General features: G+C 35.3%; 1 protein-coding gene across 2 annotated transcripts in view; it reads left to right on the top strand.

Annotated features, from left to right (window-relative positions):
• The window catches only part of CISD1 (CDGSH iron sulfur domain 1), a 1,082,448-nt gene that overhangs the window by 211,478 nt on the left and 843,664 nt on the right, over positions 1–27,306 (top strand). The window contains exon 1 of one of the 2 annotated variants that reach the window (XM_050803090.1): positions 24,224–24,233. The exons of the other annotated variant lie outside the window; for it this stretch is intronic. The gene's annotated coding sequence lies outside the window, so the exon portion shown is untranslated. Of the gene's footprint in view, positions 1–24,223; positions 24,234–27,306 lie in introns of those variants that run through there. 2 annotated transcript variants of the gene reach the window in all.

The following is a 27,306-nucleotide window of genomic DNA, read 5'->3' as shown; positions in this document are numbered from 1 at the left end:
ATTTTCTGAAATAATTTATCATAGTGTGAGGCAGTTAAATCTACTTTATGTTTTAAGATATTAGAATTACTACTACAATGAAGTGTTACAAAATGAATAAATATGCACAATCACTGTTATATGCTACATTTTACCTCCCCAAAGTTTCATATGGTAAAGTACTAATTTCCAGTACCTCAGAATTTGGACTGTATTTTCAGACATGGCCTTTAAAGAGAAGACTAAGTTAAAATAAAGTTGTTAGAGTCTCTGATCCAATTCGACTGGTGTCCTTATAAGAAGAAATCTGGACACACAGAGAGACGCCAGGGATACACACACACACACACACGGTAGGAAGACCACAGTGAGGACACAGTGAAAGCATGACCATCTGCTAGCCAGAGAGAGGACTCAGAAGAGACTAAACCTGCCAACACCTTGGTGTTGGGCTCTAGTCTCCAGAATGGCATGAGAAAATAAATGTCCATTATTTAAGCCATCTAGTCTGTGGTAGTTTGTTATGGCCATTCTAGCAAACTAATGTACTCATATTAAAGAAAAATAATGATAATTAAAATAAGGTATGGCCAGTAGATCCTGCTAAAGGAAGCTATGTGACTTGTTTTGGATCATTGCTATAACAAAAGTTAACAGTTCTGTAGCAGAAGGAAAAAATATTTTGTCTATTCGTTCAGATAAAATAATTACCCTGGAATGCAAATGAATATTATACCCTTCTGTGTATGTGCATACATGTATGTAGACACATATTCATAAACCTTTATGAATAGTATCTTTAGAACAGTTTTCATGGCTACTTAAACAACAAAAGTAGGCTACAAATTATTAATTTGCTTTCTTCATTAAAAGTATATAAGATGAATAAAATAATATTCTGAGTAATTATAAAATTTTAGTCATGCATATATAAAACTTTGTTTTCAATATCTATATCGTACCACATAAAATTGTGCATATGATATATAATTTGATTGTTATTCCTTTTACCATCTAAATTTTTAAAATAGTATATTTTAACACTGTATGCCATTTTATCATGTTTCTGCTTCTTCAAAGCCAACTTTTAAAAATTGAGTCTTATAAATTTGATGAATTGAGACAAATTGCTGCTTTAAGGTAATGTTGTTTACCTTTGTTGTTATTTTCATCTTCAACCTACTTGCATTGATAAGTTTCTATGCTCATTCTAATGATTATACTTTAGGTTAATTTTTTTCTTGTTTGTAAATTATACATTAAATAAATTCATCACACTTATAAGTTTTCCACACACTCAGTAACATATTTTTCATAAAGGAAAGAATTTCATAAAGGAAATAAATAAAATAAATTACCTTATTTAAGACATGTGAGTAACTTGGTTCATGTAGTTCTCTATTCTAATACTCTATATCCCCTGGAATTTGTTACATATTTTATTATTTATAATAGTTACTTCACTGATTTTATAGTGAAGCAAATCCCCATTATTTTGTATCTTTGCAATTTTCTAGAGATAAGCAACTAGCCCCAAATATTATCTAAAAAGGAATCATTCCTTTGCAAATATTATTTGATTGTTACAGCTATACATTCATATATAATGTGTGATGTAGTTTGGATATTTGTCCCCTCAAAATCTCATGTTGACATATGATTCACAATGTTGAGGACAGGGCCTAGTGGGAGGTGCTTCGGTCATGGAGTGGTTCCTTTATGAACAACTTGGTGCATCTTTGCAGTTATGAGTGAGTTCTTACTCTCTTAGTATTCCGTGAGAACTGATTGTTAAAAAGAGCACGGCACCTCCCTCTTCTCTCTCTCTCTCTTGCTTCTGTTTTCTTTTGCCAAGTGATTTCTACACATTGGCTCCCCTTCCCTTTCCCTTCTGCCATGAGGAAGTAGCTTAAGGCTCTCACCAGATGCAGATGCCGAGGATATGTTATTTGAACAGCCTACAGAATCGTGAGCCAAATAAATCTCTTTTCTTTATAAACTACCCAGTCTCAGGTACTCCTTTATAGTAAGACAAATAGACTAAGACAACTTGTCAACATAAATTTCTCATGAACTTTCATTAGGTCAGGGATGGGAAGCTGTATGTGATAAAGGTAGCAAAAATAATTACCAATTAGTGAATCTCATCTAGTGACATTATTTTAACAATCATGTATTATCTAACTTTGTCCTTTGTTTGCAATGTAGTCCAGCAATTTAGATTTTATTTTCTGTTCATATTTATTGATTATTATTTATTAGGGGATGCCTAAAGCAATTGCTATACCTAGACTCCTAGCCATACAATCTACAGATGCTTCATCCCCAGTGTTGACTGAGAGATAAAATCTTCTTAACTGCCTCTTCATCTGGATTATTTCTTTATCACTTCCCTAATGATAAAGTGTTAAATTGTTTACAGGGTTTTTTCCCACATACTATTGCCTGGCATTTTTTCAAACTGCCTGATTCAAATTACCATCCTCCACCATGCCAAATCAAGACATGACTGAAGTCCAATCCTCCAACTTCCATCTGGAATAGAGAATTTGTTTTATTTTGTTTTCTATGATTTATGACAAATATGTGTTGACATCTTTACCTTTAATTGTGGAATTGTGAATTTAATTTTCCTATTCTGTCAGTGTTTACTTTAAGTGTCTTAAAGCTATTTCTCTGAATGTTTTTTATCATTCAGCTCTACTGGGATGAATTCTTCCAGCTTCTATTTATATAAAAGGAAGTCTTTATTTTACACTCAATTTGGAAAGATAGTTTTCTATGTAGGAGTTTCAAATCTGTTTCTTTCATTGCTTTAAAGATTTCGTTCAATTTTATTCTGTATTGCATGGTGTCAGAAAAAAGTTTGCTGTAATTTGTATTAGTTCTTTTTTTTTTTTAATTTATTTATTATTATTATACTTTAAGTTGTAGGGTACATGTGCATAACGTGCAGGTTTGTTACATATGTACACTTGTGCCATGTTGCTGTGCTGCACCCATCAACTCGTCATTTACATCAGGTATAACTCCCAGTGCAATCCCTCCCCCATCCCCCCTCCCCATGATAGGCCCCGGTGTGTGATGTTCCCCTTCCTGAGTCCAAGTGATCTCATTGTTCAGTTCCCACCTATGAGTGAGAACATGCGGTGTTTGGTTTTCTGTTCTTGTGATAGTTTGCTAAGTATTAGTTCTATTGAGTATAATGTGCTGTTATTCTATGGCTGCCTTTAAGATTTCTCTTTATCATTGTATCAGTGCCTTTACCTCTTTCTCTTCCTCCTTCTTTTTCTAAACTTTTTCTAATTAATATTGTTATGTGTTGATGTGGGTTTTTTGGTATACATCCTAACTGGGGCTGTTTGGTCTACTGAATCTGTGAATTTATAAGTTTTATTAAACTTGGAAATTTTTACAGTTAAAATATGTCATTTCTCTATACTCTACTTCTCTAATTTACATCACTTGCTATTACCCCACAGGCCACTATGGTTTTTGTTTTTTCATTGTTTTCCTTTATGTGCTTAGATTTGGATAATTTCTCTTTCTGTGTTTTCAAGTTCAATGTCCATTTCTTCAACATCTAAATTGCCATTAGTTCAACATAATAATTTTTTATTTTGAATATTGCATGTGTCATCTCCACATTTTTTTATTTAGAATTTTTAAATACCTTGCAATTTTCTCCTCCTTAGGTCTTAGGTCTATGCTTTCCTTTAACTACCTGTGCAAATTTATAATATTAACATGAGATTTTGGAAATCCATGTTAGTTAATTCTTTAATGATGTTAATTTGTAGACTGATTTGCATTGAATCTTTTTTCTCTCAATTATAGATCACATATTGCTGGGTTTGGGCATGTCTAAAAATTTCTGATTGTATATTTGACACTTTTAGTTTTATCTTGTTAATGCCAGATTTTGCATATCATTAAACAGTTTTAGATTTTGTTCTGGTAGTCAATTGAATATGGTAATGTTTGCTATAAACTTTCTTAGGCTGTGTCCAGAGTAACCTATAAAATAGGGCTGTTCTATTTCCAGTACAAAGGGGATGATCTTTCTGAAGAATCATGAGTGACTTTGTATACTTATTAAGGTCTCTGTACCCTAGATGGTGGGATGTCAAACAATTCAAGATACCTACTAATTATCTTTTACTTAGCAATTGTTTCTTTGCCAGTCTTCATAGATATTCACCCTATCCATTTGCTGAATGGTACTATACCAAATCTAATACCTTAGATTTTTTGCACTCATTTTTTATAGATCTTTTCTGCTACTCTGATCCAAAATTTCTAGCTGCTGTGGGCTACTCAGATTTCGGAATTCAATTTCTCCACCAAATGAGGCTATAAGTTTATCAGAATCCACTCTTATAAACTGGGATCTGAAATTTATTCCAGGAAGCAAGCTGTGTAGCTTATCTCATTTGATTTTCCATTCTCAGGAATCACAGACCTGTGCTGTCTATATTTCAATGACTAAAATAAGTGTCTTATATTTAGTCCAGTATTCTAGAAGCTAACTTGTTATATAAATTATGCCATCATTGTAGAAAAGAACAGATAAAAGGAAGACTCAAAATCTACTGTCAAGTATTTTTTACTGGTCATATAACTTATATAAAAAACCTACACACAAAAATGTAAGATAAAAATATTTATAATCAGTCAAAAATTATATTTTGTTTAGACAACACTCAAAAAAAAAAGATTCATGATTTCTTTCTTCCTTTTTCTTTTGAGACAAGGTCCTGCTCCATTGCCCACACTAGAGAGCAGGAGGGCAGTGGTTATGATCCTACCTTACTGTGGCCTCAAGCTCCTGGGCTTAAGCGATCCTCTTGCCTCAGCATCCCAAGTAGCTAAGAATACAAGTTCATACACCAACATGCCTGCCTAATATATTTTTGTGTGTGTGTAGCAATGGGATCTCTCTCTGTTACCAAGGCTGGCCTTGACCTCCTGGGCTCAAGCAATCTTCCTGCCTTGCCTCCCAAAGTCCAAGGAACACAGGCATGAACCACTGCACCCAACTCAAGATTTTTTAATGTTAACAATCTCTATTCTCATATCACTTTCAAAATCAATAGCTAATATTCAAAAATTTTTAATCAAACATAAAATTTTAATCTTATTTACTTCCTTCCTTAAAATACTAAAAAGAAAAGTAGATTTATGAATGGAAAAAAAGAGAGAAGACTCTGGGGGATGGAAAAGTAGTATACCCCAGAAATCTTTCTCCACATTTGGACAACAATCACAGTGGTAGAATCTGATATAATTATTTTGGAATTCTGGAGAATATTGAAGGCTTGCAGCTTCCTGGGGAAGGCCTGGTTCTTGTTGCAGCACCTTTCTTCGATATTACAAGTCTCTCCTAATCCGGCTGAAGCAACTACCAGGGGATTTAAAGGGCCAATGCCCTTCCTTCACCCCATTATTTTTGTCTGTTTTTATATTTTTGAGAGCCAGACATTAAAGACTAAGGCATTCAAAAACAACTGTATTTAAGGGTCAGGTGCGGTGGCTCACACCTGCAATCTCAGTGCTTTGGGAGGCCGAGGCAGGTGAATCTCTTGAAGTCAGGAATTTGAGACCAGCCTGGCCAATATGATGAAACCCCGTCTCTACTAAAAATACAGAAATTAGCCAGGCGTGGTGGTGCACACCTGTAATCCCAGTTTACTCGGGAGGCTGAGGCAAAATAACTGCTTGAACCAAGGAGACAGAAGTTGCAGTGAGCCAAAATCATACTACTGTGCTCCAGCCTGGGTGACAGAGTGCGACCCTTCCTCAAAAAAAAAATAAATAAATAAAAATAAAAAAAAATAAAAACAAAACAAACAAAAAAAAAACTGTATATAAAGGAAATATTAGAAAGTGACAACACATGACCAGGAAAAAGGCCAGGTTCATAAAAGAGCAGAGAAGACCTAAGATTATACCTCAAACTTATTATTGACTCAGAGACAGCCAAAAAAATTCACAAAACAAAAACAATTACAAAAAACAGCAAATGCTGGGGAAAGTTAGAATCTCGTTTCCAGTGTTACCACATTATTATATTGAAATGTGTAGCTTTCAACAACAAAAAATCCACACAAGACATACATAAAAACAAAAACAAAAAAAATCACAGGGCATGCAAAGGAATATATAGCCCACTCAAATGAAAAATAAATAAATCAATATAAACTGTCCTGGAAAAAGACCTAATACCATACCTATTAGAAAAAGACTTTAAAACAATTGCCTTAATGCTGCTCAAAGAACTTAAGAAAAATGTGAAGAGCATCAATAAATTAGATATGAACAAAATGGAAAAATCAACAAAGAGATTTTAAAAACTTAAAAAGAAATCAATAAGAAATTCTGGAGCTGAAAAGTATGGTCACTGAAAAGTAAAATTTACTAGATGGATTCAAAGGCAGTTTTGAGCAGGCAAAAGAAGAAAGCAATGAACTTGAAGACAAAACAATACAAATTATCAAGTCTGAGAAACAGAAAGAAAATAAGATGGAAGGAGAGTGAATGGAGCCTAAGGGACCTTTGGAACACCATTAAGCAGACCAGAATGCACACTGTGGGAATCCAAGGAGAAGAGAGACCGTGGTATAGAGAACATTTAAAAAAAAAATGGCTGAGAAATTGCCAAATTTGATAAAAGATATAAACATCCAGAAAGCTCAAAGAGTTCCAAGTTGATGGAGTTTAAAAGACTAACACCAAGACACATTCAAATCAAATTTTCAAAAGCCAAAAAGAAAACCTTGAAAGTGAAAGGAGAGATGAGCAGATTTCTCATTAGACACTTTGGAGACTAAAAGGCAGCGAGTTCATATATTCAAAGTGCTAAAAATAAAACAATAACCAAGAATCCTATATCAAGCAAAACTATCTTTTAAAAGTGAGAGAGAAGTTAAGGAAATTTGTTTCTAGGTAAACAAAAAGAGCTTATTACCACAAGACCTCCCCTGCAAGCAATATTCAAGGAAGTCCTACAGAGTGAAATGAAAGGACACTATACACTATGGGATACTATACACTATTTTGAGCTGTATGAAGAAATAGATATCTCAACAATGTAAATAAATGAGCAAGTGTAAAATATTGTACTAGTCTAATAATGATTTGTAACTCCATTTATGTTTTCTAACCGCTTGAAGAGACTAATGCATTTATTTAAAAAATAAGTATTAATCTAAAAGGTAGTATTATTGTGACTTTAGTTTGTAACTCCACACTTTTTTATATATATAATTTAAAGGACTAATGCATTTAAACAATTAGTAGCTTATATTTGGGGACACATAATATACAAAGATGTAATTTTGTGATATCAACTACCAAAATCAATGTGGAAAGACCTATTTGAAAGACTGTACTTTTCCCCGATGAATGCTCTTGGTACCCTTATCAAAAATCATTTTCCTATAAATTTCCCTTGTGATTTCTTCTTTGAACCATTTGTGGTTTCAGAGTGTGTTAATTTTCAGGAGAATCACTTGAACCCGGGAGGCAGAGGTTGCAGTGAGCCGAGATCGCGCTATTGCACACCTGCCTGGGCGACAGAGTGAGACTCCACCTCAAAAAAAAAAGAGTATGTTAACTTTTACGATTTGTGAATTTCCCAGTTTTACTTCTGTTATTGATTTTTAACTTTATCCCATAGGCGTTCAAGAGACACTTTGCGTGATATCTTTTAAAATATATGCAATCCCTATCAAAATCTCAATGATTTTTTTTTTCTGAAAGAGACAAAACACATAAAATAAATATAATACTTATATATATAATAAACATAAAATTCATTAAATTTAAAGATCCACATAGAATCTCAAGGGTACCCCCATGTAGCCAAAATAATCTTTAAAAAGAACAAAATTGGAGTGTACACATTTTCTGATTAGAAATTTTACTACAAATCTGCAGTAATAAAAACAATGTAGTCTGGCATAAGGACAGACATAAAAATCAATGGAATAGAATAGAAAGCCCAGAAATAAACCCTTCCATATATGGTCATATGACATTTCCTGAGTGTGCTAAGACCATTCAATGAGAAAAGTACAGTCTTTCAAAAACAGGTGCTGAGAACATTGGATATTCACATGCAAAATAATGAAGTTGAACTCTTACATAATACCTTATACAAAAATTAACTCAAACTGTACCAAACACTTAGATGTAAGAACTAAAACTATAAAACTCTTAGATGTAAATATAGGGCAAAAACTTCTCAATATTGAATTTGACAATTATTTATCGAATACAACATCAGAGGCATAGGCAACCAAGGAAAAATAAATTGGATTTCATAAAACTTTAAAAATTTATGCATGAAAAGAATATCAATGGTGTAAAAGGCAAACCACAGAATAGGAGAAAATATTTGCAAATAATATATCTGATAAGAGATTAATATCCAGACTATATGCAGAGCTCCTAAAACTCAGCAGCAAATATTAGTCAAATTCTAAAATGGGCAAATGACTTTAATAGACATTTCTCCAAAAGAAACACACAAATGGCCAATATACACATGAAAAAGTGCTCAACATCACTGATCATTAGGGAAAAGCAAGTCAAAACTGCCATGGCATACCACCTCACTTCCATTGGAATGGTTACTATCAAGAAAACAGAAAATAAGTACTAGCAGGGATGTGCAGAAGTTAGAACCCTGTGCACTGTAAGTATAAATGTAAAAGGGTAAAGCTACTGTGGAAAACAGTATGGTTGTTTCTCAAAATATTAAAAATAGAATTGCCATACGATCCAGTACTAACACTTCTAGGTATACACCCAAAATAATTGAAAACATGCACGTGAACATATTTGTATACCCATGTTTATTGCAAAATTATCCACAATAGCCAAAAAGTGGAATCAACCCAAGCGTCCATCGAGGGATGAATGGATAAGCAATATGTTGAATATACAGATAATGGGATATTATTCAGCCCTATAAAGGAAGAAAATTCTAACACAGCTACAAAATAAATAAAACCTGAAAACATTACACTAAGTGAAAAAATCCAGTCACAATAGAAAAAATATTGTATGCTTCCACTTATGTGAGGTACCTAGAATCATCAAAATCAGAGCCGTAAAGTAGAATTGTCATTGCCAAGGGCTGGGTGGAAGGGTATTGAGGAGTGACTGCTTAATTTAATAGGCACTTGAGTTTTACCATATGGAAAGTTGTATCCTTGGATGGTAGTGATAGTTGTATAACATTATGAATGCACTTAATACCATTGGACTGTGCACCTAAAAAATGGCTAAGGTGGTACATTTTATGTGTAAATATTATGTTTATTTTACTTTTTACCAGAATAAAAGCAAAAAAGAAAAAAAAAAGAAATAAAGAATGTACAAATATATAATCCAGAAGTCTAGAAATAAATAATTACTAACATCATCTATTAAGTCAAATAAAGGTACTTTTCTTCAAAGTTTTTAAGTGCTAGTAATTTTTTTGTTATGAAGCACTTGTTAAAAATGTAGACTCTGGAATCTGCACTAAACCTGTGAAAGCAGAGTCTCGTATGTACGATTACTAACTGTATTACCTTGAGCAGATTACCAACCCTTCAATCCAGGGGCTGGAAAAGTATAGCCTGTGGACCAAAACGGGCCTTCTGCCTACTTTTGCAAATAAAAATTGTATTGAATTACAGTCACATCATTTGCCTTTTATCTATGGCTGTGTATTTTAGCTAAAATAGCAGAGTTGTATAGTCGTGACAGAAACCAGCTGGCCCATGAAACCTCAGAAATTCACATATTTGACTCTTGAGAGAAGAAATTTACTGATCTCTATTTTAATAGATTTAAATCTCATTTTTCTTATGTGTAAAATCTATGTTACCTAAAAGTTTCTTGTAATTTTTATACCAATGAATATAAAACATTACCCACTCCACCTAGAATATGAAAATGTTCAATTGCATATTAGTTGCCAGCACGGCTACTAACACTAGAAAATTTATTTATTTGAACATTTAGGTATAATATCAAGTCATACAGAAAGTAAATGCACAGTTTCTTTTAATTTGTATATTTAAATTGAGATACTTTTAGTTTTATAGTAGAAAAATAACATTTTTAAGTTTCTAGAATCTCAACTTAAAAGGGTAAAAATTACCTAAAACCCTGCAAGATTTATCATGGAATTCCTAATTACCACTCATGCAATATTCATACATACATGTCAAAGTTTCACTCTCTTTTATACAACATAATTATTTTTACATTTAAAACTTTCTCAGTAAACATATTTGTTTAATGAAAAATCAGGATTTTTCTTTTATAACATGAAAAAATCATTTGAGTGTAATTACCATAAAATTAACTTTTGTAAAGCATGCAATTCAGAGGTGTTCAGTGTATTCACAAAGTTATATGAATATTCAGAGCTGTGATCATCATATAATTCCAGAATATTTCATCACTGCAGAAAGAAAGCCAGATCTGTCAGCAGTCACTCCCTGTTGTTCTCTTCTCAATGCCTGATAACTACCAATCTATTTTCTTTCTTATAGATTTTCCTATTCCAAACACCAAAAAATAGGATCACAGAGAAGGCCTTTTCCTGCTTGTTTTCTTTACTTTAATATGTTTTCAAGGTCAAAAATACTTTTTACACGAACCCAAGGCAAATAGGCTGGTAGGAAGAGAAATAAAATATCATCAGGTTTTAATGAATATAATTATCATAAACATATCCTACAGATAGATACATCCTTGAAATGTACATCCTTGAAGAAGTGATTATCAGAGATGTTGATGTAACATAGAATTACAAATTGTATTTATTTTATTAGGTCTTTCTGGATTCCTTTTAGAAAAATCAATAACTTTCAGATTGACCTACTGGTAAATGGGCTACTATTGTAATAACTTTATCAGGAATGTTAGGGTTTGGATCATTAAATCAAATCTTAAAGCATGTGATCTGATACTAGGAAATAAAATTCTTTTACCCTCATGCCTGTGAAGCCAAGTTCTTATTCTATTTTTTTAATTGTTTAACATTTACTTTCTTTGGTTCATGATTAATAGAATAAGATTTCTTTTTCTGGGAAGTAGCAAGCTTTTGAACAAAGATTAAGTGGGATCTAAACATAAACAGTCTGATTCTTATCTTTCATATACGTTTATACATATTCGTCCTGAGGAAGAGTGTACATTTTGATGATAGTTAATGCAATAGACTTTGTTGTTAGTATCCCTATTAATTATAAATAGGAGTTTTATTTGTGGTCTTCGAATCTGATATATTTTTTAACATGTCCAAAGGAAGAATCTAGGATATCCCATTAACCATAAATGGACTTTCTCTTTATTATCTATCAATCATTTACTTAAATGCTAAGAATGAAAAACAGATTAGTCTTATGAATGACAGTCAATGTGGAACCTGAGATATTTAAAGGGAAGATTTATTGGCATTAGACCAATATGATGAAAACTTCCTTCATAGTCTCTTCAGAAGATAGTCATGATATTATTGCTTACCAGAAAGGATTAAGCCATAGGTATAAGGGTACATGAATTATTGAACCAGTTGCATCTCCCTGAACATATGTGACTGAGGAGAAAGACAGTATCATCCTCTAAAAGACAAATAGGTTAAATAAGTGCAGACACATTTCATTTATGTTACAAAATAAAAAAAAGTTGTAGATCAACATTGCCATCACCCAAAAAAATTAAGTTTCACTTTTTCTAAAGAAATAAAACATAAATTATGCATATGAGAGATGCTGTTATCTCAACCCTGAAATTCCTTCCCTACATCCCCAGAGTTAATTTTATTTCTCTGTGTCTTCTCATCCATGTTAAAATATTCCTGAAAATATTTGTAATCCTAGACAATGTAAAAGACACACTTTCTTTCTTGTCCAATTAACAATGGAAATACTGAAAAACAAACACATGAAAGTACCCACTTGTAATGAATGAGAAAATTTTGCTTTAGTTATTTAGATCTTTTAATACCTTTTTATCTCTATTTTATTTTTATTTTTTATTATACTTTAAGTTCTGGGATACATGTGCAGAACGTGCAGGTTTGTTACATGGGTATAGATACGTCATGGTGGTTTACTCTAACCATCATCTTGTTCATCTACATTAGGTATTTCTCCTAATACTATCCCTTTTCTAGCTCTCCAACCCTGGCAGGCACGAGTGTGTGATGTCCCCTCCCTGTGTCCATGTGTTCTCATTGTACAACTCCCACTTATGAGTGAGAACATGCAGTGTTTGGTTTTCTGTTCCTGTGTTAGTTTGCTGAGAATGATGGTTTCCAGCTTCATCCATGTCCCTGCAAAGGACATGAATTCATCCTTTTTTATGGATGCACAGTATTCCATGGTGTATATGTGCCACATTGTTTTATCCAGTCTATCATTGATGTGCATTTGGGTTGGTTCCAAGTCTTTGCCTCTGTGAACAGTGCTGCAATAAACATGTGTGTCCATGTGTCTTTATGGTAGAATGATTTATAATCCTTTGGGTATATACCCAGTAATGGGATGACTGAGTCAAATGGTATTTCTGGTTCTTGATCCTTGAGGAATTGCCACACTGTCTTCCACAATGGTTGAACTAACTTACACTCTCATCAACAGTGTAAAAGTGTTCCTATTTCTCCACATCCTCTCCAGCATCTGTTGTTTCCTGACTTTGTAATGATCGCCATTCTAACTGGTGTGAGATGGTATCTCATTGTGGTTTTGATTTGCATTTCTCTAATGACCAGTGATGATGAGCTTTTTTCATGTTTTCAGTTTGTTGTCCGCATAAATGTCTTCTTATGGGAAGTGTCTGTTCATATCATTTGCCCACTTTTTGATGGGATTGTTTTTTTCTTATAAATTTGTTTAAGTTCTTTGCAGATTCTGAATATTAGCCCTTTGTCAGATGAATAGATTGCAAAAATGTTCTCCCATTCTGTTGTTTGCCTCCTCACTCTGATGATAGTTTCTTTTGCTATGCAGAAGCTCTTTAGTTTAATTAGATCCCATTTGTCAATTGTGGCTTTTCTGGCCATTGATTTTGGTGTCTTAGTCATGAAGTCTTTGTCCATGCCTATGTCCTGAATGGTACTGCCTAGGTTTTCTTCTAGGGTTTTTATGGTTTTAGGTCTAACATTTAAGTCTTTAATCCATCTTGAATTAATTTTAGTATAAGGTGTAAGGAAGGGGTCCAGTTTCAGTTTTCTGCATATGGCTAGACAGTTTTCCCAACACCATTTATCAAATAGGGAATCCTTTCCCCATTGCTTGTTTTTGTCAGGTTTGTCAAAGATCAGATGGTTGTAAATGTGTGGCGTTATTTCTGAGGCCTCTGTTCAGGTCCATTGGTCTATATAACTGTTTGGTATCAGTACCATTCTGTTTTGGTTACTGGAGCCTTGTAGTGTAGTTTGAAGTCAGATAGCATGATGCCTCCAGCTTTGTTCTTTTTGCTTAGGATTATCATGGCTATACAGGCTCTTTTTTGGTTCCATGTGAAATTTAAAGTAGATTTTTCTAATTCTGTGAAGAAAATCAATGGTATTTTGATGGGGATAGCATTGAATCTATATATTACTTTGGGCAGTATGGCCATTTTCACTATATTGATTCCTTCTGTCCATGAGAATGAAATGTTTTTCCATTTGTTTGTGACCTCTCTTGTTTTCTTGAGCAGTGGTTTGTGGTTGTCCTCGAAGAGGTCCTTCACATCCCTTGTAAGCTGTATTCCTAATATTTTATTCACGTTGTAGCAATTGTGAATGGGGGTTCATTCATGATTAGGTTCTCTGTTTGTCTTTAATTGGTATACAGGAATGCTTGTGATTTCTGCACATCGATCTTGTATTCTGAGATTTTGCTGAAGTTGCTTATCAGCTTAAGGAGATTTGGGGCTGAGACAATGGGGTTTTCTAAATATACAATATTGTCATCTGCAAACAGAGACAAGGCTTCCTCTTTTCCTATTTGAATATCCTTTATTTTTTTCTCTTGCCTGATTGCCTTGGCCAGAACTTCCAATACCATATTGAATAGAAGTGGTGAGAGATGGCATCCTTGTCCTGTGCCGGTTTTCAATGGGAATGCTTCCAGCTTTTGCCCATTCAATATGATATTGGCTGTGGGTTTGTCATATGTAGCTCTAATTACTTTGAGATACATTCTACCAATACCTAGTCTACTGAGAGTTTTTAGCATAAACGGTGTTGAGTTTTATTGAAGGTCTTTTCTGCATCTACTGAAATAATCATGTGATTTTTGTCATTGGTTCTGTCTATGAAATGGATTACATTTATTGTTTTACATATGTTGAATCAGTCTTGCATCCCTGGGATGAAGCTGACTTGATCCAGGTGGATAATATTTTTGATGTGCTGCTGGATTCAGTTTGGAAGTATTTTATCAAGGCTTTTCGCATTGATGTTCATCAAGGACATTGGCTTGAAATATTATTTTTTTGTTTTGTCTCTTCCAGGTTTTGGTATCAGAATGATGCCAGCCTCATAAAATGAGTTAGGGAAGAGTCCTTCTTTTTCTAATTTTTTGAATAGTTTCAGAAGAAATGGTATCAGCTCCTCCTTGTACCTCTGGTAGAATTCGGCTGCGAATCCATCTGGTCCTGGGCTTTTTTTAGTTGGTAGCCTACTAATGACTGCCTTAATTTCAGATCTTGTTATTGGTCTATTCAGGGATTCGACTTCTTCCTGGTTTTAGTCTTGGGAGGGTGTTTGTGTCCAGGAATTTATCCATTTCTTCTAGATTTTCTAGTTTATTTGTGGAGAGGTGATTCTAATATTCTCTGATGGTAGTTTGTATTTCTGTGGGATCGGTGGTGATATTCTCTTTGTCATTTTTTATTGTGTCCATTTGATTCTTCTTTTTCTAATTAGTCTGGTTAGCAGTCTGTTTTTTTAATCTTTTCAGAAAAACAGTTCCTGGATTCATTGATTTTTTTGAAAGATTTTTTGTGTCTCTATCTCCTTCAGTTCTGCTCTGATGTTAGCTATTTCTTGTCTTCTAGCTTTTGAATTTGTTTGCTCTTGCTTCTCTAGTTGTTTTAATTGTGATGTTAGGGTGTCAATTTTAGATCCTTTCTGCTTTCTCCTTTGGGCATTTTGTGCTACAAATTTCCATCTAAACACTGCTTTAACTGTGTCCCAGAGATTCTGTTATGTTGTGTCTTTGTTCTCTTTGGTTTCAAAGAACTTACTTATTTCTGCCTTAGTTTCATTATCTACTCAGTAGTCATTCAGGAGCAGATTGCTCAGTTTCCATGTAATTGTGTAGTTTTGAGTGAGTTTCATAATCCTGAGTTCTAATTTGATTGCACTGTGGTCTGAGAGACTGTTCATTATGATTTCCATTGTTTTGTATTTGCTGAGGAGTGTTTTACTTCCAGTTATATGGTCAATTTTAGAATAAGTGTGATGTGGTGCTGAGAAGAATGTATACTCTGCTTATTTGGGGGTGGAGAGTTCTGTAGATGTCTATTAGGTCTTCTTGGTCCAGAGCTGAGTTCAAGTCTTGAATATCCTTGTTAATTTTCTGTCTCATAGATCTGTCTAATATTGACAGTGGGGTGTTAAAGTCTCCTGTTACTGTGTGGGAGTCTAAGTCTCTTTGTAGGTCTCTAACAACTTGCTTTATGAATCTGGGTTCTTCTGTATTAGGTGCATATATATTTAGGATAGTTAGCTCTTCTTGTTGCATTGATCCATTTATCTTATGTAATACCTTGTCTTTTTTGATCTTTGTTGGTTTAAAATCTGTTTTATCAGAGACTAGGATACCTGTGTATGGCTTGTAAAATTCTCTTGCCGTGTTTTTCAGCACCACAAAGTCATTTATGTTCTTCTCTAAATTGGTTATTCTAGTCAGCAGTTCCTCTAACCTTTTTTTCAAGGTTCTTAGCTTCCTTGTATTGGGCTAGAACATACTCCTTTAGTTCAGAGGAGTTTGTTATTACCCACTTTTTGACGCCTACTTCTGTCAGTTTGTCAAACTCTTTCACCATCCAGTTTTGTTCCCTTGCTGGCGAGGACTTGTGATCCTTGGGAGGAGAAGTGTTCTGGTTTTTGGAATTTTCAGTCTTTTTGTGCTGGTTTTTCCTTATCCTCGTGGATTTATCTACCACTGGTCTTTGATGTTGGTGACCTTCGGATGGGGTTTCTGTGTGGACGTCCTTTTTGTTAATGTTGATGCTATTCCTTTCTGTTTCTTAGTTTTCCTTCTAACAGTCAGACCCCTCTTCTGCAGGTCTACTGGAGTTTTCTGGAGGCCCACTCCAGACCCTGTTTGCCTGGGTATCATCAGCAGAGGCTGCAGAACAGCAAAGATTGCTGCCTGTTCCTTCCTCTGGAAGCTTCGTCGCAGAGGGGCACCCACGAGATCCCAGCTGGAGCTCTCCTGTATGAGGTGTTTGCTGAACCCTGCTGGGAGGTGTCTCCCAGTCAGGAGGCATGGGAGTCAGGGACCCACTTGAGGAGGCAGGCTGTCCCTTACCAGAGCTGCAGCGCTGTGCTGGGAGATCTGCTGCTCTCTTCAGAGCCAGCAGGCAGGAATGTTTAAGTCTGCTGAAGCTACACCCACAGTTGCCCCTTCCGACAGGTGCTCTGTCCCAGGGAGATGGGAGTTTTATCTATAAGGCCCTGACTGGGGCTGCTGCCTTTCTTTCAGAGATGCCCTGCCCAGAGAGGAGGAATCTAGAGAGGCAGTCTGGCTACAGAGGCGTTGCGGAGCTGCAGTGGGCTCCTCCCAGTTCGAACTTCCCAGCCTTTGTTTATACTGTGAGGGGAAAACTGCATACTCAAGCCTCAGTAATGGCAGACGCCCCTTCCCTCACCAAGCTCGAGCATCCTAGTTTGGCTTCCGACTGCTCTGCTGGCAATGAGAATTTCAGGCCATGGATTTTAGCTTACTGGGCTCCGTGGAGATGGGATCCACTGAGCTAGACCACTTGGCTCCCTGGCTTCAGCCTCCTTTCCAGAGGAGTGAACCGTTCTGTATTGCTGGTGTTCCAGATGCCACTGGGGTATGAAAAACAAAAAAACTCCTGCAGCTAACTGGGTGTGTGTCCAAATAGCTGCCCAGTTTTGTGCTTGAAACCCAAGGCCCTGGTGGCGTAGGCACCTGATGGAATCTCCTGGTCTGTGGGTTGCGAAAATTGTGGGAAAAGTGTAATATCTGGGCCAGAGTGCACCATTCCTCATGGCACAGTCCCTCATGGCTTCCCTTGGCTAGCGGAGGGAGTTCCCTGACTCCTTGTGCTTCCTGGGTGAGGTGATGCCCCACCCTACTTCAGCTCACCCTCCCTGGGCTGCACCCACTGTCTAAGCAGTCCCAGTGAGATGAGCCGTGTACCTCAGTTGGAAATGCAGAAATCACCAGCCTTCTGCATTGATCTCACTGGGAGCTGCAGAATGAAGCTCTTCCTACTTGGCCATCTTGCCAGCCACCCCTTGTCTCTATTTATTAGATGATTGCCATGACACTTTCTCCTACTTTTCTTGGCTCGTGTTAACATGCACTGACAATCAATAAGAGACAAAGCCATGTAACTGAAAATTATTTGATTTAGATATCAAAAATTAAATTTTTATAATTGGTGATAATCATATAAATACGTTTTTTATAATTAGATCATATTAACAAAGTAATATGCTTGCCAAGAAATAGATATGACAGTGTTAGCTGTTCATTTGTTTGTGAAAGACAATTGTTAATCTTCCATTTGTCTGACTAGCAAACACTTGTTAGGAATATGCAATGCAAATACATAAAAGAATAAGATAAATCCCCTTTGTTAAGAAATGAATGCTGTGATGAAAGCTGTAAAAGTGGAAATTTGGAGCATAATCTTCTGACTTAGCTTTCTCACTTCAGGAATTTTGTACTTCTAGGCTTCATCTGTAGCAAATAATAATCAGTTTAGAAATAAAACCTAAATTTGTTACATATTGCTACATAACAAATTACCCCAAAGTTTCATACCCTAAACCAGTTATTTAATTTAATCAAAATTTTGTGGATCAGGAATTTTCCAGCGGCTTGATAGGGAGATTTTCCTCTGATCATTGCCAGGAGACATGGGAGGACAAGGACTGGAAGATCCACTTTACTTAAATGTCTGATGGCTCAGGGGTCTTGGCCTCTTTTTTTTCTCTCCTCATTGCCTTCGTCCTTTAGAACCTTTACAGGTGGCCTAAGTTTCTCCCAGCATGCTAGCATCAGGGTAGCCACTCTTTATACGTTATGATTCAATGCTCCTGAAACAAAATTCAATCTCTTAAGACCTGGATCCAGAAACTGCCAGAGTCACTTCTTCTATAATTTACTCACCAAATCAGTCACAAGTTCTTCCCTGATTTAAAAAAATAAAAATAAAAGGAAAAGAAGATCTCACTGTCAAAAGAAAGGTGTCAGAAAATTTGTAGTTGTCTTAATGTAACTGGCCATAACAGCTAATTCTTCATCATACACTGGTAAAGAGGAAAATAGTAGTTCAGAAACTCAGTTTTAAGCATGGCACAAAGATTCATTGATTCCTCAGGAAACTAATGTTAAAAGATTTTAAGTTCTAAAATCTGAATTGATTTGAAAGCATTATGCTTCATTTTATCAAGACTTCAGTTTTGCAAGGAGAAGTCATATTTTCCTTGTTTTCCCATCATATTCAGCAAGATCAACAATCTTTTTTTTTTTTTCTCTAAAAGGCTAAATAATACACCTTTTCAGCTTTGCTGGCCATATAGTCTTTGTCACAAGGACTCAATTCTGCTCTTATAACATGGTACCAGTCATAGACAATGAGTAAATAAATGAGCAAGGCTGTGTTCCAAAAAAAAAAAATATATATTTATTTAGAAAAACCTTGCCTGAAAAGGTATAGTTTGCTGTTCTCTGGTAAAGTGTACTTAACTCTATATGAGGAAATAGTTTTCAAACATACTTTAGCATATAAGGCAAAAGTAGATATTTTTCAATTTGTTGAAAGAATCACTGACTTCCTGAAAAACTCCTATGCCTGGGGGATTTTGCATACAAGTGAATGGTTTTCGTTTTAATTTGGAAATTTCTACTTAGGGAAAATAAGCCAAAAATTAGATAAAGCTTTAAAAACATGGCCTTTTATATGCTAGATTATGAAGAATTAATTAGGATTATGAAGAATTGAATTTTATAATCTAATTGAGTTATAAAGCCCAAGTAACTATAATCACACTGGTGATTATAGTTGCACAAACTTAAATGTGATTTTGATGGAATTCTTTTAGTCATAATCTATAGTACTTTTCATACGAAAATTTCTTTTTGTATGGAAATTAAATGACTAATAAAGTATAACTGAAGTAGATCATTCTCTTAAAGTTAGAGACATATGTGTATCAAAATGTGTCTTATATATCACACGCACACCCCTCAAGGATACTGATATGGTAAAATTAGAATATGAAGTATCCTAGTATTCAGTGTTTATATCTATAAAATGAGGAATCATTGAGCCAAAATGATTTCCAGAGTCCATTCTTATTTTCAGGGTTTGGAATGTTCCAATGCTCATATTGTATTTGTACAGCCTTCCTTCTTATCCAGCTAGTCAATGATTCATTCAATGAAATCATGAGTACTTATACTGCACCACTGTGCTAAAAGTTAGTAATATAATTTTGAACAATAGAGATCTGAACCCTGCCCTCATGGAAAATATTTTCATAATTATTATTATAAGTTGTAACATGTGCATAACGACAGTCAGACTCGTCTACATCTACTCCCAAGCAATCCCTCCCCCCTCCCCCCTTTCACCCTCCCCCTCCCCAGATAAGTGATGTTTAAATGGAGTGATTCTTAGTTTTGAAGAAAAAGTTTTTAATCCAGCTCATGGATCAGCTGGAAAATATTTTCATTGACCAGACCTACCTATACTCAAGAAAGATGTTTAAATGGAGTTCTTATTTGAAGAAAACTTTAATCCATCATCAGGTTTTGCCACTTACTATTGCCTCCTTAACATCACTTACTTGACTTCTGAGATCTCAGATTAAGCCTTTGTGTGATCACAGCAAACTCTTCATTTTAGATCTCCATAATGGATTATCTTGGATGCTCCTTCTTTCCTGTGGTCGTCTTCTACACTGTTGATCCCTGCATTCTTAGAATCTCTACTGCCTTTTCCCCTCTGTTTCCACATATTTTCTAATTTTCTAACAGTACCACTGGAGTTGGACCTATTGTTTCTGCTGTAGTCAAGTGTGCTCTAAACAAGTCTGAAGCCAAACTAAAAATTATAGAAATGCCCTTCTTTTCAGCTATCACAAGCAGATAAGCTTTGGAACGTACTGTCAGAGGTATTGTTTGTATTGACCAAACTTTCAATCCTCACCTTCCTAGCCAAAGTGAAAATTTCAGGTGAAATTAATTAAACATCTACAAGGTATTAATATTATAAGAAGATAATTTTCCGATTAAAATGTAGAGTCATTACCTCTGTAGGTCAGTAGATGAAGCTGAATCCATCATTCTATTTCATAGGAAGGTGAGTGTGGAATAAATGGCCAAAATTCATCATAAAAGTCCGTAGCATTAGTCCTTAAACTAGCTTGATAACATCCGACTTGTTATGATTTTAGTGCTTAAGAGTCAGAATTTTTTTTTTCTTGGAATCTCCACTCTGTAATCAGAGTGATTTAAGCATATTACTAAATGTCTTAAATACAGTTTATTAATCTTCAAAAGGAATAAATTCCACTTTCAGCCAAGGGGAGTAACAGGTCCAAATTTATTCTCTCTTCTGAAAAATCAAAAGCATGGACCAAAAATACAAAACAGTGTTTTGCAAGGCTCTAGATATCAGTGAGAGGCTGCAATTCCTAAGAAACAATAAATAAAAGATAATACCTCATCTTAATGTGTCAGGAGAATTTCCAGGGAACAGCAAAAGAAGGGGGAACCCAAGGAGAGTTCAGTACTCTCTGAGTTGAAGAAACAGAGTTGGGCATATGGGAAGACCAAGGTAGCTAGAGTCTTCAGCACAGAGTACCAAAGAGAACAGAGCTGCACAGAGAGAAAAATTCATAGATCTGTATACTGTCTCCCATTGAGCATTCAGCCAAAAGTATCAGTTAGCACATATAAGTGAGAAATTTACCTAATGCTGGAGAAAAATTCACCAAAAAATAGAGGTAACAGTGCATGGCTTTCACCTTTGGTAGGGAATAGTACCAGCTCTGTCCAATCAGGCTGGAAAAACTTGTAATTTATAGCACATTGTGTAGAATACACAGAAGAATCTTGAACAAATCCTAAAAGCAAGACCTGAAAGATTCAAACTGTTTCCAAGTAACTTAACGAGGTCCCCAAAGACAGTTTAAGAACTTTTACAGGAGTGCAAACATATCCAACATCCCAAATTATTAGAATTCCAAATTGTTTATTGGTCTGACAAGTAATAAAAAAAATTACCAGGCATGAAAAAAAAGTTGACCAATAATTATAGATAAATCAATCAATCTATATCAATACCCCCAAAAGGCATAAAAAGGGAAGAAAGAGAACAAAGAACAGATGGGACATATAGCAAACAAATAGCAGAATTATGATGGATTTAAACTAACAGTATTAACAACACATTAAATGCAGATATCTAAATACTCAAAAATAGAAGCAAAGAGGATCAGATTGGATTTCTTTTTAAATCACATGCTGCTTTAAAAAAAAAAAACGCACAAAATTTATAAACACAGAGTTTAAAGTAAAAGGACAAAAAAGATATTTATGCTATTATTAATCCACAGAAAGCTGAAATGGTGGCTATATTAATGTCAGCCAAAGTATATTTTGGAGCAAAATATTATATGGATTAAGGAAGGTCTTTTCATAATGGTAAAGAGACCAATTCATCAAGAAGATCTCTAAATACTTATTTATCTAAAGCAAATACTGATAAAACCACAAAAAGAAAAAGACAACACGACAGTTATATTTGATTATTTCAATATCCCTTTATCAATACTTTTTAGAAAATATAGGCAAAAAATTAGTAATGTGAACATCATTGACAAGTGATTTAACTTAATTGATATTTAAATAACATTTTACCCAACAAATGTGCAATTCACATCTTCCATTTACATATGAAACACCAAGATATACATAATTTTGTGCCATAACAAAGTCTCCATACATTTAATAAGTTTTAATTCATATTGAGTACATTCTCTATGACCAAATTAAATTAGAAATCAATAACAGAAAGACTTATGAAAAACAACCTAATATTTGGGAACAAAGTAACACATCTGTAAATGGGCTCATGAGTCAACAAAGGCCCACAAAAGGGAAAATAACAAGTGTTTTGAATTGAATGACAATGAAAATACACACAAAATTGTGGATGCCACTAAAGCAGCACTAAGTGAGAGGTTACATTTATGGTACTAAATGCAAACTTTAGAAAAGAAGTTCCAGATCAATGATTGCATCTCCCAACTTAAGAAAGAGTCTCATCTTGCCTTAAGTAGTCAAGATTCGAGTGGAAAAAAAAAAAAAAAAGAGAAGACAAAAAAAAAAAATAGAGAAAACTTAGGATATCAAAAAACGGTGCTTTTTGAGAAGACTGATATACATTTCCAGCCTCATTGGTCAGGAAATAATATCAAAATCAAGCACAAGAGGGTTGACAACACTACAGATTATAGATATATCAAAGGACAATAATATAACACTATGCAAAATTTTACCAATAAATTAAACAACTTAAATTAAATGGACAAATTCCTTGAAAGGCAGAAACCATGGAAGCTAACCCAGGAAGCAATAGAGCAATTAAACACATCTATATTTATTTAAGCAGGAAGTAACACCAGTTCTATACACACTCTTACAGAAAATTGGAAAACAGGAAATACTTCTCATTAAATGAGATCAGCATTACCTTGATACCAAAACCTGAGGCTGGCATTACAATAAAAGAAACTTACAAGCTAGAGTAAACAAAATAGTACGGTTCTGGTACAAAAGCAGACATACAGATCAATGGAACAGAACAGAGTTCCCAGAAATAAAGCTGCATGCCCAAAGCCATCTTATCTTTGACCAAGTCAATAAAAACAAGCAACGGGGAAAAGACTCCCTATTCAACAAATGGTGCTGTGATAGCTGGCTATCCATATGCAGAAGAATGAAACTGAACCCTTACCTTTCGTCATATACAAAAATAAACTCAGGATGAATTAAAGATTTAAATATAAGACCTCAAACTACATGAATCCTAGAAGAAAACCTTGGAAACACCATTCTGGAAATGAGTCTTCAGAAAGAATTTATGACTAAGTCCTCAAAAGTAATTGCAACAACAAAATAAATTTACAAGTGAGAAATAAACTAAAGAACTTCTGCACAGCCAAAGAAGCTATCACCAGAGAAAATAATTAGCCTACAGAATAGGAGAAAATATTCACAAACTACATATTTGACAAAAGTCTAATATCCAGAATATATAAGGAACATAATTGAATGAGCAAAAAGCAAATAACGCCATTAAAAAGTGGGCAAATGACATGAACAGACACTTCCCAAAAGAAGACATAAAAGTGGCTAACACAGTCATAGGAAAAAATGTTTCACATCACTTATCATCAGAAGAAAATGCAAATAAAAATCACAGTGAGATACCACCTCACACCAGGCAGAATGGCTATGGTTAAAAAGCCAAATAACAACAGATGCTGGTGAAGCAGTGAAGAAAAGAGAATGCTTATGCACTGTTGATGGGAATGTAAATTAGTTCAGCCACTCTGGAAAGCAGTTTGGAGATTTCTCAAAGAACTTAAAATAGAACTACCATTAAACCCAGGAATCCCATTACTGGGTACATATCCAAAAGAACACAAATTGTTCTATCAAAAAGACACATGCACTCATATGTTCATTGCAGCACTATTCACAATAGCAAAGATATGGGATCAATATAGGTACCCATCACTCGTGGACTGGATAAAGAGAATGTACATATACCCCATGAAATACTACATATTAATAGAAAACAATGAAATAGTATCCTTTCAGCAACATGGATGCAGCTGGAGACCATTATCTTAGGCAAATTAAATCAAGAACAGAAAACCAAATGTTGTGTGTTCTCACTTTTAAGTGGGAGCTAAACCTCTGGTACTCATGGACATAAAGATATAACAAGAGAAAACAGGGACTACTAGAGGGGGGTTGCTGGAAGGGCAGCAAGGGTTGAAAAACTATATTGGGTACTACACTCAGTACCCAGGTGATGGGATCATTTGTGCCTCAAACCACAGCACCATACAATATACCAAGGTAAAAAAACTTGCACATGTACCCCCTGAATCTAAAATAAAAGTTGAAAAAAATTAAACAAAGAGCTTATCCTGGATTATCTAGGTGGGCCCAATGTAATTAAAGGGTCCTTAAAAGTGGAGAAAAGGGGCAAAAGTAGAGAATCTGAGTGAAATGTAATTACAGAAGAAAGGTCAGAGAGATGCAATGTTGCTGACTTTGAAGGTGGAGAAAAGGGGTGTAGCCAAGTATGTGGGCAGCCTCCAGAAGCTGGGAAAGACAAGGGAATGAATTTTCTCTCTGGGCCTCCAGAAAGCAACACAACTCTTCCAGCATCTTGTTCTTAGCCCAGTGAGATCCTTTGTGAATTTCTGACCTATGGAACTCTAAGGTGATACATTTGTATGCTTTAAACTATGAAGCGTGCGGTAATTTATTGCAGTACCAATAGAAAACTAAGATAGTAAGAAAGAGAGATAAAAGCATAGGTTCCCAAAACAAACTTTTTCAAAAGTGTTCTTAGCATTCTTATTCATAAAAGCCCAAACCTGGAAATAGTCTGGATCTCAGTTAATAGAATGATAGGGTAAACGAAATATGGTATGTTCATATAATGAAATTTCATTAACCAGTAGGAAGGAATAAACTACTGACACATCCAACAAGATGGATGAATCTCAAATACATGCTGAGTGAAGAAGTTTAGCACATACTGTATGATTCCTTTCATAAGACATTCTAAAGGAGACAAAGCTATTCTCCAATGAAAAAAATGAAGACAGTGGTTTTCTCTGGCAGTAGGTGAATGAGGAAATTGACTGGAAAGTAACCTAAGGAACTTTCTGGGATGACAATAATGTTCTTTATCTTAATAGAAATGTCAGGTACACAGGGGTATATATTCGTGAAGTCTCATGGTATGAGTTATGTACTTTGTTGTGGGCTGAATTTTGTTTCCCCGAAAGTTATTTCAAGTTCTAACCCCTAGTACCTGTAAGTATAATCTTACTTGGAAATGCAGTATTTGTGGATGTAATCAAATTGAGATGATGTCATACTGGACTAGGATGGCCCCTAAATCCAATGACTGCTGACATTATAAAAAGGCCATATAAAAGATCCAGGGACACAGACACATAAGGAGAACACCATGTAATGACAGAGGCAGAGATTGGAGCAATCCAGTTGCAAGCCAAGGAATACTAAGAATTACTGGCAACCACCGGAAGCCAGGAGAGAGGCATGGAACAGATTCTCCCTCAGAGCCTTTAGGAGAAACCAGCCTTGCCAACAGCTTGATTTCAGACTTCTGGCCTCCATAACAGGGAAAGAATAAATTTCTGATGTTTTAAGCCACTCAGTCTGTAGTAATTAGTTATGACAGCCCTGGGTAACTAATACACATTTAAATGTGTATATTTTGCTATATATAAATTTACCTAAAAATGAGAACCATTAAAATCGAATTCTTGTTTATAATATGTAAGTGAAGCATTTACTAGTCAAGTGTCTGAAACTTAGTTTGAATTGCTGAAACTAAGTGGCGGGTATATGCGTGTTCAATGTATAATTTGCCCAACTTTTCTGTTCATTTGAAATTTTTCATAATAAGATATTGGGAAAATGATTTTGAGTGTCTTAAAACCATAGATGAAAAAACCTCTAAATAAATATTAGGCAAATAGAGATCAACAATATATTAAGAGGATAATACATAATTAACAAGTTGAGTTTATCCCAGGAATATAAGGCTACTTTGACAATCAATAAATGCAATTTGCCATTTTTTGGCAAATTACTTTTTTTTTTTTTTTTGAGACAGAGTCTCGCTCTGGGGCCCAGGCTGGAGTGCAGTGGCCGGACCTCAGCTCACTGCAAGCTCCGCCTCCCGGGTTTACGCCATTCTCCTGTCTCAGCCTCCCGAGTAGCTGGAACCACAGGCGCCCGCCACCGCGCCCGGCTATTTTCCTGCATTTTTTTAGTAGAGACGGGGTTTCACCATGTTAGCCAGGATGGTCCCGATCTTCTGACCTCGTGATCCGCCCGTCTCGGCCTCCCAAAGTGCTGGGATTACAGGCTAGAGCCACCGCGCCCAGCCGGCAAATGACTATTTTTAAAAATTAAAAAAATAAGAAAACATTTTATTATCTCATTGGGCTCAGAAAAAGCACTTGACAAAATCCAGTATCTATTCCTTAGAAAAACTCTCAGCAAACTAGAAACAGCAGGGAATTTTCTCAGCCCTATAAAAGACATCTATGAAAAACTTAACGGCAGCCGGGCGCGGTGGCTCACGCCTGTAATCCCAGTACTTTGGAAGGTCGAGGTGGGTGGATCACGAGGTCAGGAGATCCAGACCATCCTGCCTAGCACAGTGAAACCCTGTCTCCACTAAAAATACAAAAAATTAGCTGGCGTGGTGGCGGGTGCCTGTAATCTCAGCTGCTTGGGAGGCTGAGGCAGGAGAACGGCGTAAACCCAGCAGGCGGAGCTTGCAGTGAGCCAAGATCGCGCCACTGCAGCCTGGGTGGCAGAGAGAGACTCCGTCTCAAAACAAAACAAAACAACTTATGTCTAACATACTTAATGAAACGCTTTCTGCTTAAGAACAGGAACAAGACAAGGTAAGCTCTTTACGGCTTGCGTTAAATAAAATGTAATCTATATGTTGCATCATACGCAAATATTATTCAAAAATAAACTTCTGGAAGAAAATTTGGGGAAAAATCTAACATTAGATTAGGCAATTTTTTTAAGGACAATAACAAAAGCACAATCTATAAAACCAAACTTTGACAAGTTAAAATTCATCAAAATTAAAACTTTGCTAAGTAACTGGAAAGTCAAACCATAAACTAGGAGAAAATATCTGGAAGTAACATATTTAATAAAGGAACTGTACCAGAAATATATTTTTAAAACTCTCAAAACTCAATAGTATAAGAAAAAAACTAAAAGATGGGTAATATATTTAAACAAACACTTC

The sequence above is a fragment of the Macaca thibetana genome, chromosome 9 (assembly GCF_024542745.1).
Source record: "Macaca thibetana thibetana isolate TM-01 chromosome 9, ASM2454274v1, whole genome shotgun sequence".
NCBI classification, from domain to species: domain Eukaryota; kingdom Metazoa; phylum Chordata; class Mammalia; order Primates; family Cercopithecidae; genus Macaca; species Macaca thibetana.
The sequence above is the reverse complement of the archived record's forward strand: the minus strand, read 5'-3'. Positions and strand labels throughout refer to the sequence as shown.